Here is a 21,631-nt window from a genome sequence, read left to right as displayed (position 1 = left end):
ATGCACCAGTGTCAAAAAGAACTTTTGCACGGACATTGTTAACAGGAAGGTTACCCATGATGACATCTGACGAATCCTCTGCCTGAGCTACGTTCATCAAGTTGACCTTGGCGTGCTTGGGGTTATGCTTGACCACAGCTGTACTTACCGATCTGACAGGAGGAGGAGGAGGAAGACGCCTCTGGTTGAGACACTTGTTGGCATAGTGACCCTTCTATTGGCACTTGTTGCACGTGACCTCTGAAAGCGGACGGTGATACGGAGCACTCGATCTTGGAGCTTGAGACGAAGTCTTGTTCTGAAAGCCAGGGTTGGGGGGGGGGGAAGATCCACTGCCACCTTTGCTCTTCTGCTGATACGGCTGACGGAACTGATAAGGAGGAAGCCAATACTTCTGCTGCTTGGCCACTTGAGTAGAGGAAGAAGGAGTAGTGTCTCTGACTCGCTTCTTGGAAGCATCACACCTCAGTTGAGCGGCCTCTTGCTTCAATGCCATGTTGTAGAACTCATCGTACCTCAAGGGCTCAAAGAGAACAAGAGCTAGCTGAATTTGTTCTCTGAGACCACCCCTGAAATGGTATATCATGCTCTTCTCATCAGGGACGTCCTACTTGGCAAAGCGGGCGAGCTTCTGGAACAACTTGTTGTAGTCATAGACAGACAAAGAGCCTTGCTTCAGGTTGTGGAATTCCTCACGCTTGCTTTCAACCACGCTCTGAGGGATATGGTGAGCTCTGAAATCTTGACGGAATTCATCCCAAGTGATCACATGTCCACCTCTGGAGTCCTTGTACTGCTGGAACCATTCTGCAGCTTGATCTTTGAGTTGGAAGGAAGCGAACTTGACAAAGTCCTCAGGCCTGACGTTACTGCACTCGAAATGCTTGCACAGATCCACGAGCCAATCGTCAGCATCGGTTGCCTCAACACAATTGCTGAAAGTCTTTGGCCCGTTAGCAAGGAACTGGTTGAGTGTAGCAAAGTGATTCTGATTGTTGCCTTGGTTCCCTTGGTTGCCTTGATTGCGCTCTTGGAGAATTTGCATGATCAACTGTGTGTTTGCATTGGTTGCGGCCATCACAGCTTGCCATGCCTCCGGAGGAGGAGGAGCTGGTGGCGGATCTTGATTCTGATTCTGATTGGTGCTCTTAGCGGGAGCCATCCTAAAGAGGTTGACCACCGTTAGCACATAGACAGATAAAATGAAGCTGAATCCAACGGAATGAAAATTGCAACATATAGTCTTCACATCCGAACAAAATGAACGAATGCATTCCTCTTGAAATGGTCACATATCCATAAATTGAGAAGCCATGCAGAATTCAGGTAGAGAAATAAATCAACAAGGTACGGATCAAGAACGAATACTCGGTAAGAAATCCCAATCTCAAACCAAATATCCGTGGAAGAAGAACTAGAGCTACTAGAATCCCCACCTATGAAACTCCCGAACCTTTCCGGTTATGCAATCAGGTGTTGGGGATAAAGGGGAAGCATAATATCTCACCCAAATCTAGCAAATCCTACATCCAGCTGTATCCATCCTTCAACACATAACCGAGAAAAAATTCGGAAACCATCTACCTCAACCTTCGAAAAGCATCCGTTATACAAGTTATGGCGATACTCCCGAACTCCCGCCCCATTACTGGGTGGCGTCGAGGTTATCTCACCAACGAACTGCATAAAAGAGATTTTCGATGTCGGCGTACTAAACTCAGGTATTCCAGAATTGCAACGATAAAATTATGACGACAACACCTCAGAGCTCAACTCCCCAGGACACTTCCACAAAACCCCTGACAGGAGGCACCAAGACAATGTTCTCGTCATAAAACCATCGGAACGATTCCAAGATACCCGCGTGATCCTAAATTTTTTTTAGTGAAATTTGAGAAGAGAAGAGTCAAAACTCTACATCAGGATGCCTTACCAGAGCGATGAGGAGACTGGGAAGTAAAAAGAATTCCTAAACTCTCTGATATATAATTCCTAAATGACTCAAAACATTTTTCTAGACACAACTCGGCCGCTAAAAACGATCAAGCAATGGGGCTCCTAAGGTCGGGGAAGGCTCTGATTACCAACTTGTAACACCCTCGATGCGAATATAGCTCCCATGTGTCGAGGCACGACTTAGAGACATAATCGCATTGAAGGCATATGTCGCAAGTTAGGCAATCTTCACAACATCCCATGTAATATATAGATAATAAAAGGGGAGATAACATAGTTGGCTTACACTCGCCACGTCAATCAAGTACATAAATAACATTACATCATTCAAACACTTATGGCCCGACTACGGCGCCAAAATAAATGATAACCCAACATGCGACACGGTCCCGATCACCCCCAACTGGGCACCACTACTGATCATCAGGGAAAGAAACATAGTATCATTGAGAGTCCTCGTCGAACTCCCACTTGAGCTCAAGCGCATCACTTGGAGCGGAATCATCAGGCCCTGCATCTGGTCTAACAGTAATCTGTGAGCCACAGGGACTCAGCAATCTCGCACCCTCGTGATCAAGACTATTTAAGCTTATAGGTCAGGCAAGGTAAATAAGTGGAGCTGCAGCAAGCGACTAGCAAATATGGTGGTTATCCTGTTCGCAAAGGAGAGCGAGAAGAGGAGGCAAAGTGCGAGCGAGAAACTAGAGGACAACCTGCGCAAGCATTACTCCAACACCGTGTTCACTTCCCGGACTCCGCCGAGAAGAGACCATCACGGTAACTCACACGGTTGATTCATTTTAACTAAGTTATGGTTCAAGTTATCTACAACCGGACATTAACAAATTCCCATCTGCCCATAACCGCGGGCACGGCTTTCAAAAGTTCAAATCCCTACAGGGGAATCCCAACTTAGCCCATGACAAGCTCTCACGGTCAACAAAGGAATAGACCTCCTCCCGAGATGTTCTGATCAGACTCGGTACCTCGGTTCTTCAAGACACTTCGATAGGTTAAAACAAGACCAGCAACACCGCCCGAATGTGCGGACAAATCCCGATAGGAGCTGCAGATATCTCGTTCTCAGGGCACACTCAGATGAGCTCTCCATACAACTAAAACCAAACCTTGAGTTTCCCCGAGGGGGCGCTGCACAGGACTCTAGTTTGGACCAACACTCAGAGGAGCACTGGCCCGGGGGGGCTAAAATAAGATGACCCTCGGGCGGAAACCCAAGGGAAAAAGAGGCTAGGTGGCAAATGGTAAAACCAAGGTTGGGCATTGCTGGAAAAGCTTTAATCAAGGCGAACTATCAAGGGGTTCCCATTATAACCCAACCTCGTAAGGAACGCAAAAACCCGGGAACATAACACCGATATGACGGAAACTAGGGCGGCAAGAGTGGAACAAAACACTAGGCGAGAGGCCGAGACTTCCACCCTTTACCAATTATATAGATGCATTAAGATAACAAGATAATCTAATGATATCCCAACAAGTAAATAATGTTCCAACAAGGAACGGTCTCCAATCTTCACCTGCAACTAGCAACGCTATAAGAGGGGCTGAGCAAAGCGGTAACATAGCCAATCAACGGTTTGCTAGGACATGGTGGGTTAGAGGTTTCACATGGCAATTTGGGAGGCTTGAAAGAAAGTGGTAGGCATCGTAGCATTGGCATAGCAAAAGAGCGAGCATCTAGCAAAGCAAAGATAGTAGTGATTTCGAGGGTATGATCATCTTGCCTGCAAAGTTGTCAGATTTGACTGGATCCTCGAAAGCAAACTCAACGGGCTCCTCGTTAGCGAACTCATCTCCCGGATCTACCCAAACAAGACAAACAAGCAAACGGAACACAATCAACCACGTGCAAAGCTCAAACAATATGATTCAAAGATGGTATGCTATGCGGGATGCGATGTGGGATGCATATGCATGATTTGACTAGTGATTCATGCACCTGGCTTTAACTTTATGCTTCCGGCTCGTATGTTGTGTGGAATTGTGAGCGGATGAAATCGCTTGAGAAGGATGACCATGATTACGCCAAGCTATTTAGGTGAGACTATAGAATACTCAAGCTTGCATGCCTGCAGGTCGACTCTAGAGGATCACGCTCTGCGATTTACAGCAAGTAGCCATCTAAATGCAATGAGATGAACATGCTACAACATTCAAACATGGCATAAAAATACATGGTAGGGATGAATTCAAGATGCTTAACAAAAATCTAGCACTGAGCTACAGCCAATTCAGCCATAAACAGGTTCAAACAAGCATGGCAAAAATGCATATGGTAAACATATTTCAGACTTAGTGAGATTAACACTTGTCTGGAATCTCAGATCAGGTAGCACTCTTCGGAGCACTAAAACTATATGATAAAAGACCTGAACATGTCAAAGTAAAGCATGGCATGGAGCTACTCAAAGAGCTTAACAAAAGTCCCTTAGTGACCTTGAGCCAAAAGGGATCAGAAAATACAATTGCAAGCATGTGAACATGGCAAAAACATAATCAGTTCTCAGACTTAGTGAAAACTGGAGCATGCTGAAACTGATATCAAGTAGGCATGTTTACGAGCTCGATGCACTCACTACGGAGCAAGTCATGACAACCTAAGCATACACCCATCAAGAATACACAAAATGCAAGCTAGACATGGCAAGAACAATAACATAGCATGCACGGATCAACTACAACATCCTCGGCAAAATCGCTAACAAGTAGACAATCTGCCTAGATTTACGAAGTAGCAAAAGTAGAGCTCGATTGACTCAAGCTAGGGTGCTCCATAATTGCAAACAAAGATATGGATGGATAGGGCACTACAATATTAACAAAACATACTTACTGATCATCCTCAAAAGAGGCACGGATCACTAGGAAACAACATGAACATATGGCCATATGAGATAAATAGCTCAAGGACTTAGTGGAAATGCTAAGTCCCTGAAATCAGCATTACCAAGTGCCTCACTTTGCAAGCTCGTGCTAGTCACCACACACATCACAAAAATACATGGGTTGCACCTCTGGAAAGATGGAAAAACCCTTAACAAAACATATGTAGAGCACCAGTGCATATCATGCACACAATAATCATGGCAAAAATGACAAATATCTAAATGGAGTAGCAGATCTGACAATTATCTCAAGTAGCACTCTTCTAACAGCATTTCGGGCATCAAGATGAACCCAAATGAAAATGATGCAATGGAATGAAATGATGTGCTCTCTGAGGCGAACAATTTGATATGCTATATGCCCAAAACGGAGGTATGGATGCAAAGTTATAGCACGATGAACAAGGCAACATGAGCTAGGGTTTCGGGCAAAAAAATCAACCGGATCTGGATCTGGCACTGTAGCGGGTACTGTAGCGGTACTGTAGCAGACGGGATCGAGGTCGCCGGAAATGGAGGCGAGGTCGCCAGACTTGGCGCGGGGGCGGGAGGAGAGGTCGGATCCGACCGGATCCCGCCGGATCCGGGCACGGCGGGGCCGGAGGAGCAGCAGGCCGGCGAGGGGCGGCCACGAGGCGGAGCGGCGGCGGGCTCCGCCGCGCTGGGCGGTGGTCGGCGATGGCGGCGGTCGGCCGCCGGAGAAGCGGTGAGGGCGGCGCGGAGGAAGGTGGGCGCCGGCGAAGAGGCAGGCAGGCGGCGGGGAACGGGCCGCGCGGGGACCCCGAGCGGGCCGGACGGGCCGCGCGCGCGGGTGGCGGCGCGACGATGTGGGCGCGGCGGCTCGGCCACTCAGGAGCCGACACGTGGCGGCGGCGCGGGGAGGACGGACATGTCCGGTCTGCGAGTTTTGTTCGGCGGCGGCGGGTGGAGATAGATCTAGGGTTTTGGAGAGGGGATCCGCGAATTTAGAGGAGGGGGGGTCTTTATATAGGCATAGAGGGAGCTAGGAGAGTCCAAATGAGGTACGGTTTGTGGCCACGCGATCGTGATCGAATGCTCTAGATGATGGAGAGGGTTTTGGTGGGTTTTGGGCCAAATTGGAGGGGTGTTGGGCTGCAACACACACGAGGCCTTTTCGGTCCCTCGGTTAACCGTTGGAGCATCAAACGAAGTTCAAATGGTACAAAACTTGACAGGCGGTCTACCGGTAGTAAACCAAGGCCGCTTGGCAAGTCTCGGTCCAATCCGGAAATGTTTAATCCCCACACATGAAAGAAAGGTAGAAATGACCACCGGAGGAGAACGAAGCGCCGGAATGCAAAACGGACAACGGGGAGATGCATGACAACGTTAACAACACACGAAGACAAAGACCCGAACCCGAGAAAATAAAATAACTTAACGCCGGAAACAACAAGAGTTGGAATACATATTGGGAAAATTATATCCGGGGTGTTACAAAGGTATACCCAAGAGTTTCTTTAGGGTATCCTATGAAGACACATTTTTCCGATTTGGGTTCGAGCTTTTCAGGTTGAAGTTTCTTCACATAAGAATCACATGCCCAAACTTTTAGAAACGACAGCTTAGGTTTCTTCCCAAACCATAATTCATACGGTGTCATCTCAACGGATTTCGACGGAGCCCTATTTAAAGTGAATGCAGCAGTCTCTAAAGCATAGCCCCAAAATGACAGCGGTAGATCGGTAAGAGACATCATAGATCGCACCATATCCGATAGAGTGCGATTACGACGTTCGGACACACCATTACGCTGAGGTGTTCCAGGCGGCGTGAGTTGTGAAACTATTCCACATTTCCTTGAGTGCGTGCCAAATTCTTGACTGAAATATTGTCCCCCACGATCTGATCGTAAGAACTTGATTTTCCTGTCAAGTTGATTCTCAACCTCACTCTGAAATTCCTTGAACTTTTCAAAGGTCTCAGACTTGTGTTTCATTAAGTAGACATACCCATATCTACTCAAGTCATAAGTGAGGGTGAGAACATAACGATAGCCACCGCGAGCCTCAACACTCATTGGACCGCACACATCAGTATGTATGATTTCCAATAAGTTGGTTGCTCGCTCCATTGTTCCGGAGAACGGAGTCTTGGTCATTTTGCCCATGAGGCATGGTTCGCACGTGTCAAATGATTCATAATCAAGAGACTCCAAAAGTCCATTTGCATGGAGTTTCTTCATGTGTTTGACACCAATGTGACCAAGGCGGCAGTGCCACAAGTATGTGGGACAATCATCATCAACCTTACATCTTTTGGTATTCACACTGTGAATATGTGTAACATCACGCTCGAGTTTAAATAAGAATAAACCATTGACCAGCGGGGCATGACCATAAAACATATCTCTCATATAAATAGAACAACCATTATTCTCGGATTTAAATGAGTAGCCATCTCGTATTAAACGAGATCCTGATACAATGTTCATGCTCAAAGCTGGCACTAAATAACAATTATTGAAGTTTAAAACTTATCCCGTAGGTAAATGTAGAGGTAGCGTGCCGACGACGATCACATCGACCTTGGAACCATTCCCGACGCGCATCGTCACCTCGTCCTTCGCCAGTCTTCGCTTATTCCGCATCTCCTATTTTGAGTTGCAAATATGAGCAACCGCACCAGTATCACATACCCAGGAGCTACTACGAGTACCGGTAAGGGACACATCAATAACATGTATATCACATATACCTTTGGTGTTGCCGGCCTTCTTATCCGCTTAGTACTTGGGGTAGTTCCGCTTCCAGTGACCACTTCCCTTGCAATAAAAACACTCAGTCTCGGGCTTGGGTCCATTCTTTGGCTTCTTCCCGAGAGCTTGCTTACCAGGTGCGGCAACTCCCTTGCCATCCTTCTTGAAGTTCTTTTTACCCTTGCCTTTCTTGAACTTAGTGGTTTTATTCACCATCAACACTTGATGTTCCTTTTTGATTTCCACCTCCGCTGATTTCAGCATTGAATATACCTCAGGAATGGTCTTTTCCATCCCCTGCATATTGAAGTTCATCACAAAGCTCTTGTAGCTAGGTGGGAGCGACTGAAGGATTCTGTCAACGACTGCATCATCCGGGAGATTAACTCCCAGCTGAGACAAGCGGTTGTGCAACCCAGACATTTTGAGTATGTGCTCGCTGACGGAACTATTCTCCTCCATCTTACAACTGTAGAACTTGTCGGAGACTTCATATCTTTCGACCTGGGCATGAGCTTGGAAAACCATTTTCAGCTCTTGGAACATCTCATATGCTCCATGTTGCTCAAAACGCTTCTGGAGCCCCGGTTCTAAGCTGTAAAGCATGCCGCACTGAACCAGGGAGTAATCATCAACACGGGACTGCCAAGCGTTCATAACGTCTTGGTTTGCTGGGGGTGGTGCTTCACCTAGCGGTGCTTCAAGGACATATGCTTTCTTGGCAGCTATGAGGATGATCCTCAAGTTGTGGACCCAGTCCGTATAGTTGCTACCAATGTCTTTCATCTTGGTTTTCTCTAGGAATGCATTGAAGTTGAGGACAACATTAGTGTGGGCCATTTGATCTACAAGACATAATGTAAAGATTTTAGACTAAGTTCATGATAATTAAGTTCATCTAATCAAATTATTTGATGAACTCCCACTCAGATAGACATCCCTCTAGTCATCTAAGTGATACATGATCCGATTCAACTAGGCCGTGTTCGATCATCACGTGAGACGGACTAGTCATCATCGGTGAACATCTTCATGTTGATCGTATCTTCTATATGACTCATGTTCGACCTTTTGGTCTTCCGTGTTCCGAGGCCATGCTTGTACATGCTAGGCTCGTCAAGTCAACCTAACTGTTTTGCGTGTGTAAATCTGGCTTACATCCGTTGTATGCGAACGTTAGAACCTATCACACCCGATCATCACGTGGTGCTTCGGAACAACGGACCTGAGCAATGGTGCACAGTTAGGGGAACACTTTCTTGAAATTATTGCGAGGGATCATCTTATTTCTGCTACCATCGTTCTAAGCAAATAAGATGTAAAACATGATAAACATCACATGCAATCATATAGTGACATGATATGGCCAATACCATTTTGCTCCTTTTGATCTCCATCTTCGGGGCGCCATGATATCGTCGTCACCGCATGACACCATGATCTCCATCATCGTGTCTTCATGAAGTTGTCTCGTCAACTATTACTTCAACTACTATGGCTAAAGGTTAGCGATAAAGTAAAGTAATTACATGATGTATAAGTTGACACGCATGTCATAAATAAATTAAGACAACTCCTATGGCTCCTACCGGTTGTCATACTCATCGACATGCAAGTCGTGATTCCTATTACAAGAACATGATCAATCTCATACATCACATATATCATTCATCACATCCTTTTGGCCATATCACATCACACGACATATGCTACAAAAACAAGTTAGATGTCCTCTAATTGTTGTTGCAAGTTTTTACGTGGCTGCTATAGGTTTCTAGCAAGAACGTTTCTTACCTACGCCAAAAACCACAACGTGATATGCCAATTTCTATTTACCCTTCATAAGGACCCTTTTCATCGAATCCGATCCGACTAAAGTGGGAGAGACAGACACCCGCTAGCCACCTTATGCAACTAGTGCATGTCAGTCGGTGGAACCAGTCTCATGTAAGCGTACGTGTAAGGTCGATCCGGGCCGCTTCATCCCACGATGCCGCCGAATCGAGATAAGACTAGTAACGGCAAGTAAATTGACAAAATCGACGCCCACAACAACTTGTGTTCTACTCGTGCATAGAAACTACGCATAAACCTGGCTCATGATGCCACTGTTGGGGATCGTAGCAGAAATTTAAAATTTTCTACGCATCACCAAGATCAATCCATGGAGTCATCTAGAAACGAGAGGGAGAGGAGTGCATCTACATACCTTGTAGATCACGAGCGGAAGAGTTCAAGAGAACAGGGTTGATGGAGTCGTACTCGTCGTGATCCAAATCACCGATGATCCTAGCGCCGAACAGACGGCACCTCCGCGTTCAACACACATACGGAGCGAGGACGTCTCCCGCACCTTGATCCAGCAAGGAGGAGGGAGAGGTTGAGGAAGAGGGCACCAACAGCAGCACGACGTCATGGTGGTGGTGGAGCAGCAGTACTCCGGCAGGGCTTCGCCAAGCTCTTGCGGAGGAGGAGAGGTGTTGGGGAGGGGAGGGGCTGCGCCTTGGATGTGGTGTGCAGCCCTCCCCTTGCCCCTCTATTTATTGGGGAAGGAGGAAGGGGGCCGGCCTCCTCTAGATGGGATTTAGAGGGGGGCGGCGGCCAAGGGGAGGGGGCTTGCCCCCCAAGCAAGGGGGGCTCCCCCCTTAGGGTCCCCCCCAACCCTAGGCGCATGGGCCCAAGGGGGATGCGCCTAGCCCATGTAGGGCTGGTTCCCTTTCCTCTACGGCCCATTAGGCCCTCCGAGAGAGGTGGCCCCTCCCGGTGGACCCCCGGAACCCCTCCGGTGGCCCCGGTACAATACCGATATGCCCCCGAACCTTTCCGGTGACCGTATGAAAACTTCCTACATATAAATCTTCACCTCCGGACCATTCTGGAACTCCTCGTGACATCCGGGATCTCATCCGGGACTCCGAACAACATTTGGTAATCACATACAAGTCTTCCGAATAACCCTAGCGTCATCGAACCTTAAGTGTGTGGACCCTACGGGTTCGAGAACCATGAAGACATGACCGAGACAACTCTCCGGCCAATAACCAACAGCGGGATCTGGATACCCATGTCGGCTCCCACATGTTCCATGATGATCTCATCGGATGAACCACGATGTCGAGGATTCAAGCAATCCCGTATACAATTCCCTTTGTCAATCTGTACGTTACTTGCCCGAGATTCGATCGTCGGTATCCCAATACCTCGTTCAATCTCGTTACCAGCAAGTCACTTTACTCATTCCATAATGCATGATCCTGTGACCAACTACTTAGTCACACTAAGCTCATTACGATGATGCATTACCGAGTGGGCCCAGAGATACCTCTCCGTCATACGGAGTGACAAATCCCAGTCTCGATTCATGCCAACCAACAGACACTTTCGGAGATACCTGCAGTGCACCTTTATAGCCACCCAGTTACGTTGTGACGTTTGGTACACCCAAAGCACTCCAACAGTATCCGGGAGTTGCACAATCTCATGGTCTAAGGAAATGATACTTGACATTCAGAAAAGCTCTAGCAGACGAACTACACGATCTTGTGCTATGCCTAGGATTGGGTCTTGTCCATCACATCATTCTCCTAATGATGTGATCCCGTTATCAATGACATCCAATGTCCATGGTCAGGAAACCGTAACCATCTATTGATCAACGAGCTAGTCAACTAGAAGCTCACTAGGGACATGTTGTGGTCTATGTATTCACACATGTATTATGATTTCCGGATAACACAATTATAGCATGAACAATAGACAATTATCATGAACAAGGAAATATAATAATAACCATTTTATTATTGCCTCTAGGGCATATTTCCAAAAAGGGATCCCATGATGGCCAATTTGAAGGGGACAACTAGTACAAGCTATCCTGGCAAAAGGTGTTCTACGCCTGCCAAAGACTCTGGTGGTTACGCCGTCGTGGGCTCCATGATGACCTCCATCCTGCCGTCCTGCTGGTCTTGGTATTGTTTCACCGATGTGGAAACCTTTGCCTGATGCCTCGGGACTCCTCGCCTGCGCCTGCTCCTTTAGCACCAAAGAGGCAACTGGGGCTCTGCGCCCGCTCGCACCCGCCTGGCCTTGGTCGTCATGGCTCATGTCACGGAAACCTCACGAGGTGCCCCTCACCTTGATCTCTCCACTCCTCGCGAGCCAGCCTAGCGAGGCTGCCCCTGAGGAGGCCTTGGGTCGCCCGCCTCGCGAGGCTTGCCCCTCGCGAGGGTTTTGAGTGTCTGTTGTTGAAGATGGGCCGTACCAGTACTACTAGAAAAACGACTATAGCTAATATGGACATTAATGGCGCACCATGTATGTGCTGCACCACTGCTATATAGCAGTGGCGCACCAGATACAGGTGTGCCATTAGTGGCCATATTACTAATGGCGCACCTGGTGTGTGGTGCACCATTACTAGTTTTGTCCTGCCCCCACACCCTTCCCAGACTTAGCAGTGGCGCACCAGGGGAAAGTGCGCCATTACTAGTTTTAACTAGTAATGGCGCACCGCACCCATGGTGCGCCACTACTAACATTTTTTTTTCATTTTTTCCATAACTAGTAATGGTGCACCACACACCAGGTGCACCATTAGTAACCCTAGTTACCAATGGCGCATTCCTTGGAGGTGCGCCATTGGTAACCTGAGAGCAGCTAGATATTTTTGACAGCCACCTACCACACTAACTTTCCCCACTTCATTCTCTCCACCTCTACCAAGCTTGGTCTCGGCTGCCTCCTCCTCCTCACCTCATTTGCACCATAGATTCACCAAAATTAAGTGATTAAATTTCCTTTTTTGATAGGTAAGTAAGGGGAAAGCTTTCTTTATGTTCTAGATCTACTTTTTTCTCCCTCCAACGTACACACTTTTTATGGCCTAGATCTACGTATGTTTGTGGTATTGCATATGTTTGTGTTTGCAGGTACTAGTATTTGAAATGCGATAGTTGCCAATATTTTGTCGGAATATTGATTCATTTCCATTTTGACGAGAATTTGGCACTATGCATTCTTTTTTGTCCTATTTCTAGGCAAAGTCATGCCAAATTTTTTTTGGTTATCGTTTTGCTCTACCCCGCGGGCGACCATGGTCCGCACGATGACTGAAGGCATTGTGAATAGGTTTTTGAGCTCTGCGAAGGCCGAGATGCTTCAAAAGAACGAGACGGAGATAAGATATCTGTGTCGAAGATGCAAGCTAAAGAGCCTTATGGACCCAGATTCCAGACAGGTGCGGGACCACCTGCTCTTTCGTGGTTTCATGGATGGCCATCGGTGGCAAGGTGATGAAGATGATTATGAAGTCATTCGTGGGGGCCGGGCAAGAAATAAGGAAGGGCAGAAAGACAATAGCGGCGAGGGCGGGCGAGAAGACGAAGAATCTCCAGGACATGATTACGAAGTAGATGTAGGACACAATCATCATGTAGAAGATGCCGGACTTGATGATGTGGAAGATCAAGACGAAGGGCATGATCATGAAGATGAAGATGCCGGAGCAGACAACGATGGACCATCGATGGGCTGGGTGCATGACCCTCATATTCCAGAGCTGCTTCTCAAGCAGACGGGTAACGCAAGAGCTGCCGCCCGAGAGAAAGCCAAGCTGGATCAACTGGAGATAGACGCGGTTACTCCATTGTATGAAGGATGCAGGCTCGAGGATACCCACCTGAAAGTAATGCTCATGGCTTTAGAGATGAAGGTAAAACACAAAATGACGGACGCATGCTTCGACGAGAACATGTCATTCAGGCACGAACGTCTTCCCAAGGGGAACAAGTGCCCGACCAGTTTTGAGGAGGCGAAGAAAATCGTGTGTCCTCTAGATTTACCGCACGTGAAATACCATGTGTGCATGAACGATTGCATCATTTATCGGGACGAGCATGTAGAGTCTACCATATGTCCGGTGTGCGGCGTCACTCGATACAAGAAGAGGAAGAAAGCTCCTCGAAAAGTGGTGTGGTACTTTCCGATCAATCCTCATCTGCAGCAGTATTTCGCGGACCCTAAGCTAGTAGAGCTCCTGTGTTGGCACGCGGATAGGGAGGAGAAGAAGTGATAAGATGACGGAAATGATTCAGAGATCAATAAAAAAGACAAGATGCTCAGTCACGAGGATAGTGGCAAGCGTTGAACTTCGAACACCCAGAATTTGGGGACGATCCAAGGAACATCGTGCTGGGCGCGAGCACCGATGGAGTCAATCCGTTTGGCAGCCAGAGAAGCACACATAGCACCTGGCCTGTGTTTGTGTGGATGTACAACCTTCCCCCTGGATGTGCATGAAGAGGAAGTACATTCACATGAGTATGCTAATTGTAGGGCCGAAACAACCAGGGAACGACATCAATCTGTACCTGGGGCCGCTGAAAGACGAGCTAGACACGCTGTGGAAAACACCAGCCAATACGTGCGACGCCGAAGCGAAACAATATTTCCCTATAAGAGCCGCACTGCTCACGACGGTGCACGACAATCTCGGTTACGGATATGTCGCGGGGCAGGTGGTCCATGGATTTTTTGCATGCGTCAGGTGCATGGATGACACAACGTATCGCTAGCTAGATAGAGATCCCGGGTCTTCGAAATCTGTGCTCATGGGACATCGAAGGTGGCTTCGCGACGATGACGCATGGAGAAAACACAAGGATCTGTTCGATGGTGAAACCGAACCGCAAAGATGCCCGCATACGAGGAGCGGCGAGGAAATAGACGAGCTATTGAAAAATTGGAAAGAGTGCCCACCGCTGGGAAAGAAACGAAATGCGCCAGAGCTGCTGCTGAAGGTATGGAAAACGAGGTCTATTTTCTGGGACTTGCCATACTGGAAGATCCTCCGTGTGCCTCACAGCCTTGATGTCATGCATATCACGAAGAACGTGTGCGAGAGTCTGCTTGGTACCCTGCTCAACATGCCAGAGAGGACCAAAGATGGGCCAAAAGCAAGGGTAGACTTGCAATCAATGGGCATCAGGGAGGATCTTCACACAAAATTCCCTAATGATGATGATGATGATGATGAGGCGAAGGACACGGAAAGTCGTCGCAAAGGCAAAAAGGCCAACAGATCGAATATGACTACCCTCCCGCGTGCTTCAATCTAAGTCAGAAGGAGATCGAGCAGTTTTTCCCCTGCCTCGTAGGAGTAAAACTTCCTTGCAGTTACGCGGAGAAGATAAGCAGATACCTAGACTCAGCGAAGCAGAAGTTTGGCGGGATGAAGTCTCATGACTGTCATGTGCTGATGACACAGATACTTCCAGTTGCAATCTTTGGGATCATGGACGAGCACGTCCGTGAAACACTATTTGGCCTATGCAACTTTTTCGACGTCATCTCTCGGAAGTCGGTTGGCGTGAGGCAACTCAGAAGGCTACAGGACGAGATCGTGGTGATACTATGCAAGCTTGAGATCTACTTCCCGCTCGCATTCTTCGACGTTATGGTGCATCTGCTGGTCCATATCATCGAGGATATCATCCAACTCGGGCCAATGTTCCTGCACAGCATGATGCTGTTCGAAAGGATGAATGGTGTTCGCATATCATCCAACAAGGCACATCCAGATGGAAGCATAGCCAAGGGCTTTCTGACCGAAGAGTCCTTGGGTGGTAGAGCACAAAACCTTTATTGAGAAGATGTACAATGACCGAGGCCAACAGAGGATAGACGGAGATATAATCAAAGAGCACAACTCATGTTTCACGCATTGGTTCAAGGAGAAGCTTCTGTCGTACCCTTTACATCAGGATTCTTCCGCGGAAGAACAACTCATATTCGCCTTGTCAAAAGGCGCTGCGCACAACCTGATGACCTATGAGGCGTACGATATCAACGGCTACACATTCTACACCGAGAACAAGGACATGAAGAGCGATGGTTATCAGAACTCCGGGGTAACGATGGAATCCTACACCGGTAACGACAAGGACAGATACTACGGAAGGATCGACGGGATCTGGGAGCTGAGCTACGCTGGAGAGAAGGTCCCGATGTTCCGTGTCAGATGGGCCAAGAGCGTCCTAAAAGAAGACCGGTATTTCACCACCATGGTTATACCCGAAGCCAAATCCAAGACCGCGGGCGCAAACGTCACCGCGAAAAATGAGCCATGGGTACTGGCTTCCCAAGTGGACTAATGCTTCTTCATTACCGACCCGTCAAAGCCCAGTCGTGTTGTCGTGAGGAGAGACAAAAGGAAGATCGTCGAAATGGATGGAGTCTCCAATGAGCAAGACTTCGACAAGTACGCCGACCCGAAGATGGAAGATGACGACGACGATGAAGTACCATATACCACAAGAAGAAGCAGGACCACCCTACCTAAAGGACGTACGTTCAAGAGAAGAACTCAATGGGTTCCGGGGCTAAATTATTCAAACGACGGAAAGAAGGGCAAGAAGATTGTGAAAAGATAGCTAAGACCGAATCACGACGTGTCGGCCGCGTGTGTGTGTGTCAGTGGCAAGCTCAATTATTACATGTATCACTTGATTTCAACCATGTCATCTAATTCTAAATCTTTGTACAATGGTTTTATCACTCCATTTGCATTTTCCTTTTCTTTTATCTCAAATCTTCAATTATTACATGCAACTAAAATTCCAAAAAAAAAGTTAGTAATGGCGCACCAGGAGAAGGTGCGCCATTGCTATCACGGTGTTTATGGCGCACCCCTAAAAGGTGTGCCATTGATATACCAATTTTTGTGGCGCACCCATAAAAGGTGCGCCCTTGCTACCCCCCCACTAAAATATCCAAGACCCTCGCCTCTCATCCTTCTCCCCAATCTGCATCTCCGCCCCGCCCTGCCAAGCGCCTCCACTCCGGTGCAGCCGAACCCACCATCGTCGCCCCCGCCGCCTCCCTCGCCCCATCCTCCCCTTCCTCACCCTTCGACCCCACCCCGCTCTCACCGGAGCAGTGCCACAGGGCCAACACCAACCTCGCCCTCGCCCGCGCGCGACGCAACCTCTGCCACGCCGAGTCCAATGTACCCTCTTTCTCCATGCCCCCTGCTCCCCGGACCCTAGCTAGCCAGGGTTCAAACTGAATTGTTGTGGGTTTCGTATAATCTAGCGGCCGACGGCTGTCGGCGTCCTAGGAATGGGGGTCCCCAGACTTGCCTTCTTGTGGCCCACGCCTTGCCTGGGCTAGCAGGTCTGTACATCCCATCTTCATTGACAAGGCATTCAAGACCCTCGCGAGGGGCCAAACCTCACGAGACGGACCACAAGACCTCCCCACGAGCGGCCTCGCCAGGCAGGCTCATGAGGGGCGGAGAGATCAAGGCAAGGCAAACCTCGCGCGGTCCATGTGACGTGAGCCATGACGATCGAGACCTAGCGGGCGTCAGCGCGCAGTATCCTTGTTTCCTCTTTAGTGCCAAGGGGACAAGCGCATGCGCGGAGTACCGAGGCATCAAGCAAAGGTTCCCATATTGGTGCAACGAGACCAAGACCAGAAGGACGGCAGGACGGAGGTCACCATGGAGCCCAAGACGGCGTCATCACCAGAGCCATTGGCAGGCGAAGACCACCTTTTGTCAGGATAACTTGTACTAGATGTCCCCTTTCGAATTGGCCGTTGTTGGCTCCCTTCCCGCTCAATATTTGGGGAGAGGACCAGGGCCTATATAAGTAGAACTAGCCACCACAGTGAAAATAGGAGGGAGAAAGGAGGGACCTGAGCAGATCCAAGATCATCTCACCCACACTAGTTCACCAAGCACAAGAGCTCCTCAACCTCAAGAGGCTGTTCTTCCCCTTGTATTGTTCTTCATCAGCCCAGGAGGCAATCCACCACCACCACACTGGAGTAGGGTATTACACCACAACGGTGGCCCGAACCAGTATAAATCTTGTGCCTTTCTGTGTTGCGAGTTCGTGGAGTTCATCTGCGAGATCTTAGAGAGCTAGGGCGTGGATCGATAGGGAGAAAACCTTCGCGCGAACCCCATTGTTCGAACGTCAAGGGTTTTCCTGAACCCGTGATCCGACATTTGGCGCGCCAGGTAGGGGTGTGCCGAAGCTTCCTTCCATCGCTCTGCGCTCCGTTGGTTCGCTGTCTCAATGGCGGACGCGCGCCGCGCTCATGCCGAGCGCCGGGCTGCCCTCACCTCCCACGTTTCCCAGACGGCTCCCATCGGCGGGCCGCCTCGTCGTTCCTCGTCATCTGCCACCAACGCCGCCACCGGCCCGACGGGGAATGAGTAGCAAGCATCCTCGCTGCATCCCTCGGTGCGGCGGGACGGCCGCACCGCCACCCCATCGCTGACCCCGACCGGTTCTTCTTCCCATGCACGACGCCCTCCCATGGATGCGCGGGCTGCGCTCCTCATGGCGCACGAGCTCTTGTGCTACCATCAAGTCGATGACCTCTACGAGGACTAGTTCCACCGCATCGCCGAGCTTGTCCGCGCCACAGGGGGCTCCCCTGCATCATCCCTCTCTCTGCCAGCTACGGGCGACATAGCTCACGGAGCGCCTCCACCATCTCAGGCCCAAGACGGCGCCCTGGAGCCAACACGCGTGGCTCCGCGACGCGACCCGACCCGTCCCGCACCCGCACGTGAAGAGGGAAGTTGTCAAGAAGTCCCTCGGCCGCAACAAAACGCTCCGCCGCTCCTCGCGCCAGGACCGGCTGCTGCGTCAAGTCCGCGCGCCACCTGTAGCAGCATGGCGCGGACCCATCAAGACCAAGACCCACCCCCAAGGCAGGTCCCGGTGACCACAGCTGGCTGCCGCGCTTTCACCCCCGAGCTGCGCGGCGTTGCCTGGCCTGGCAAGTTCAAGCCAGATCTGCCTCCTCGCTACGACGGCACCCCCGACTCCAAAGAGTTCTTACAGCTCTATGAGCTGAGCATCGAAGCGGCAAACGGCGACGAGAAGGTCATGGCGAACTGGTTCCCCATGGCTCTCAAGGAAGGCGCCCACTCCTGGCTCCTGAACCTGCCCCCGAGCTCAATCTCCTCCCGGGACGAAATGCGCACCCGCTACATCGCCAACTTCCAAGGCACTCGCGACCACCCCCCGGTCGTGGGTGACCTGCGCCGCATCAAGCAACAACCAGGAGAGAAACTGCAGAAGTACATTTAGCGCTTCAACAGTGCACTGATCAAGATGCCCCAGGTGACCGACGAGGCCATCATCTCTGCGTTCTCTGATGGCGTCCGCGACGTCAAGATTAAGGAGGAGCTCTCCATCCATGAAGAGCTGTGCACGACCCTGGAGCTGTTCAACATCGCGACCAAGTGTGCTAGAGCTATGGAGGGGCGCCTCTCCCTCCTCGAGCTCCCTGCTGCGGACCCAGAGGAGAAGAAAGCCAAGGCCAAGGACATGAAGCGCAAGGGAGTAGCCGTGCTCGCAGCGGAACCAGACACCAATCATGGCAGAGACCAACCAGAGTCATCCAAAGGCGGTCGTCCGTTCTGCGCCTTCCACAACCTGAACACCCATAACACCAACGACTGTCAAGAGCTCAGAGCCATTCGCGAACGGCGCTTCGGTCGATGCCCCGAGCGCGGCGATCGGGGCTACGGTCGAGGAGGAGGACGTGGTGGCGGACGCTAGGACATCCATGGCCTGCGCCAAGAGTCGCGTGATCGGTCTCGTGAGGACCCTGGCAGGATCAGCCTCACGAGGGCGCCTGGAGGGACCAGCCTCGTGAGGATCGCCCTCATGGCAACGCCGGACTCCCTCCGCTGCCACCACCGCCAAGAAGGAATGACGAGAACCATCAGGACGAGGGGGCTGGGGGCTTCCAGGAACCATGTGTTATCCCCTGCATCTTGGGCGGAGCCTAGGCCCCAGCCTCGTAGCGTATCTTCAAGCAGTTTGCTCGCGAAGTGAATGTAGTTCTCCCCAAGCTCGAAGCCACGCGCCTGCTTAGATGGTTCAAGTGCCCCATTACATTCAACTCGGCAGACCAGCTCAAGTGCAAAGCTACCGCTGGCACCCTCCAGATGCTTTGTTCCCCAGTCATCAGCAACGTGCAAGTTACCAAGACCCTCATCGACGGCAGCGCAGGGCTCAACGTCCTGTCCGTCGACGTGTTCGACAGCCTCCAAGTGCCGTATGACCAGCTTCAACCCACCAAGCCTTTCTCAGGAGTGACCGACGGTTCCACCACACCGATAGGGCAGGTCCGCCTCCCTGTCACCTTCGGGGAACGCAAGAACTACCGCACCGAGCTCATCGACTTCAACGTCGCGCACATCCGTCTGCCGTACAACGCCATCCTCGGGTATCCAGCCCGGGCCAAGTTCATGGCAGTGACCCATCACGGCTACAATGTCCTCAAGATGTTGGGAAGCAACGGGATCATCACGGTCCCATGTGAAGAAAGAGATGCGGTGTGCTCCCTCGAGCGTGCCTTCCAACCTGCAGCAATCGACGATCCCGACAGCAAGGGCGAGGGCCCTCCTGGGGCATTCCCAAGAAGAAGAAGCAGCTCCGACGCGCAGAACCTCAGAAGGGTGACACCACGGCCAGAGCCTCGTCAGGACCAGCGCCCGCTCCAGGGGCGTCTCCCTCCATCGCATAGGAAGGCGTGCCCAGTGCCTTTCTCGGGCAGGGCTCTGGGGATTTCTTCTGGAAGGCCTCAGACTTTTCCCACATCATGAGGGAGGCGCTTGGGCACCACTTGGAGGCATGCTTCGTGTCACATTTCCCTCAGGAGGGCACAGGGCAAGGATTGCCCACCGTTCAGGAGTTCATCAACAAGACCACCCAGGTGTTGCAAGATGCAAGGGCCATGCGCGGTGACCGCCGCTCACAAGACGCAGATTCCCATTCACGCGAGGATGTCGGGCTGCGTTTCTACATTGATGTTCCAGGGCTCAACAGGGCCGCTTCTCAAGAGCTTTTTTGGCCTTCGCGCGTGGGACGCTGCGAGGGCCCACCGCACAGCTACGTTCGCATGCCCTTTGGCCTTCCAAGTGTATCATCTGCCTACCAGCGCAACTTGCGGCACATCCTAGCAGATTAGGAAGCCAGGCACCACGTCGTCCTGATGGAGATGGAGACGGTCCTCAAGGAACCACCTGATCCCCTAGAGCCTCCCAAGGCTCAGAGCTCCGGAGGCTCGTGAGGATTAACTCCTTCGCCATGCACCTTCAGCTGCTTCAACTCTCCTTCGTCAACATGACCAGGTGACACCTTTCCAAGTTCATTTAGCTGGGAGCGCCCCTCGGGCTGCATCAGTCGCAGGCCGCGTGGGTCCGTCCCTGTGGCATGTACCCCTTTTCTTATGTCTTTAGCTCACCTTGTTGGTGGGGCCCCTTGGGTTGCATCATCCCCAAGTCGCTCAGGCCTAACCAAGTGGCACGTATCTCTCATGCACTTGCTTACGCCTGCTACTCTCATGTTCGATCTACCTATGATTTCAACCTGCTCAATCGTCGCCTCCCACGGGGCCTCAGCACGCTGGCACGGCGCTGGTGCATGGGTCCGCCCTACCGCGTCGATAAGCCTCAGCGGTCGAGCTCTGGCTCGCGGCACGCCCCGCGCACGTCACCTCACCAGGCCCTCAGTTCCTTCACCCCCTCGCGGAGCAACCAGTGGCAGGCTGGCAACCATAATGGCAGATCGTGTTCTTCCTTGTGCTGGCTCGCAGGAATCTCACGAGGATAGCACATGGCGGCACCGCGAGCTCCCACCTCTTCCAAGTAATCCGCTTGCACCTTAAAAGGGGGGCTCCTGAGCATCGCAACTCAGGAGCTCTTACTAGCTCTCCAGCCCTCAACCCCTGGCCTTGACCACAGCACGCGACCTAGCATACCAGCAGCGGCTGAGCTCGCTCGAGGGCCGGGACCTAAGGACGTAGATCACAAAGGAGAGCATTGAAGGGGGAGGACTCGTATGGGCCTGCCCTAGCTATGCTGCGGATGTTCACGCACAGGTCTGGCGCATCACGAAGAATCGACCCCGGACTGCCAAGATATGTCACAAGCTCAGATCAACCAATCGCTGGGACCTAGGGGACACGCTGTCCATGGCCCTGTAGCGGCAACGTCGCCTCCCTTTCTTATCTTACCACA

The sequence above is a fragment of the Triticum urartu genome, chromosome 6 (assembly GCF_003073215.2).
Source record: "Triticum urartu cultivar G1812 chromosome 6, Tu2.1, whole genome shotgun sequence".
Lineage (NCBI taxonomy): Eukaryota > Viridiplantae > Streptophyta > Magnoliopsida > Poales > Poaceae > Triticum > Triticum urartu.
Note: the sequence above shows the minus strand (reverse complement) of the source record.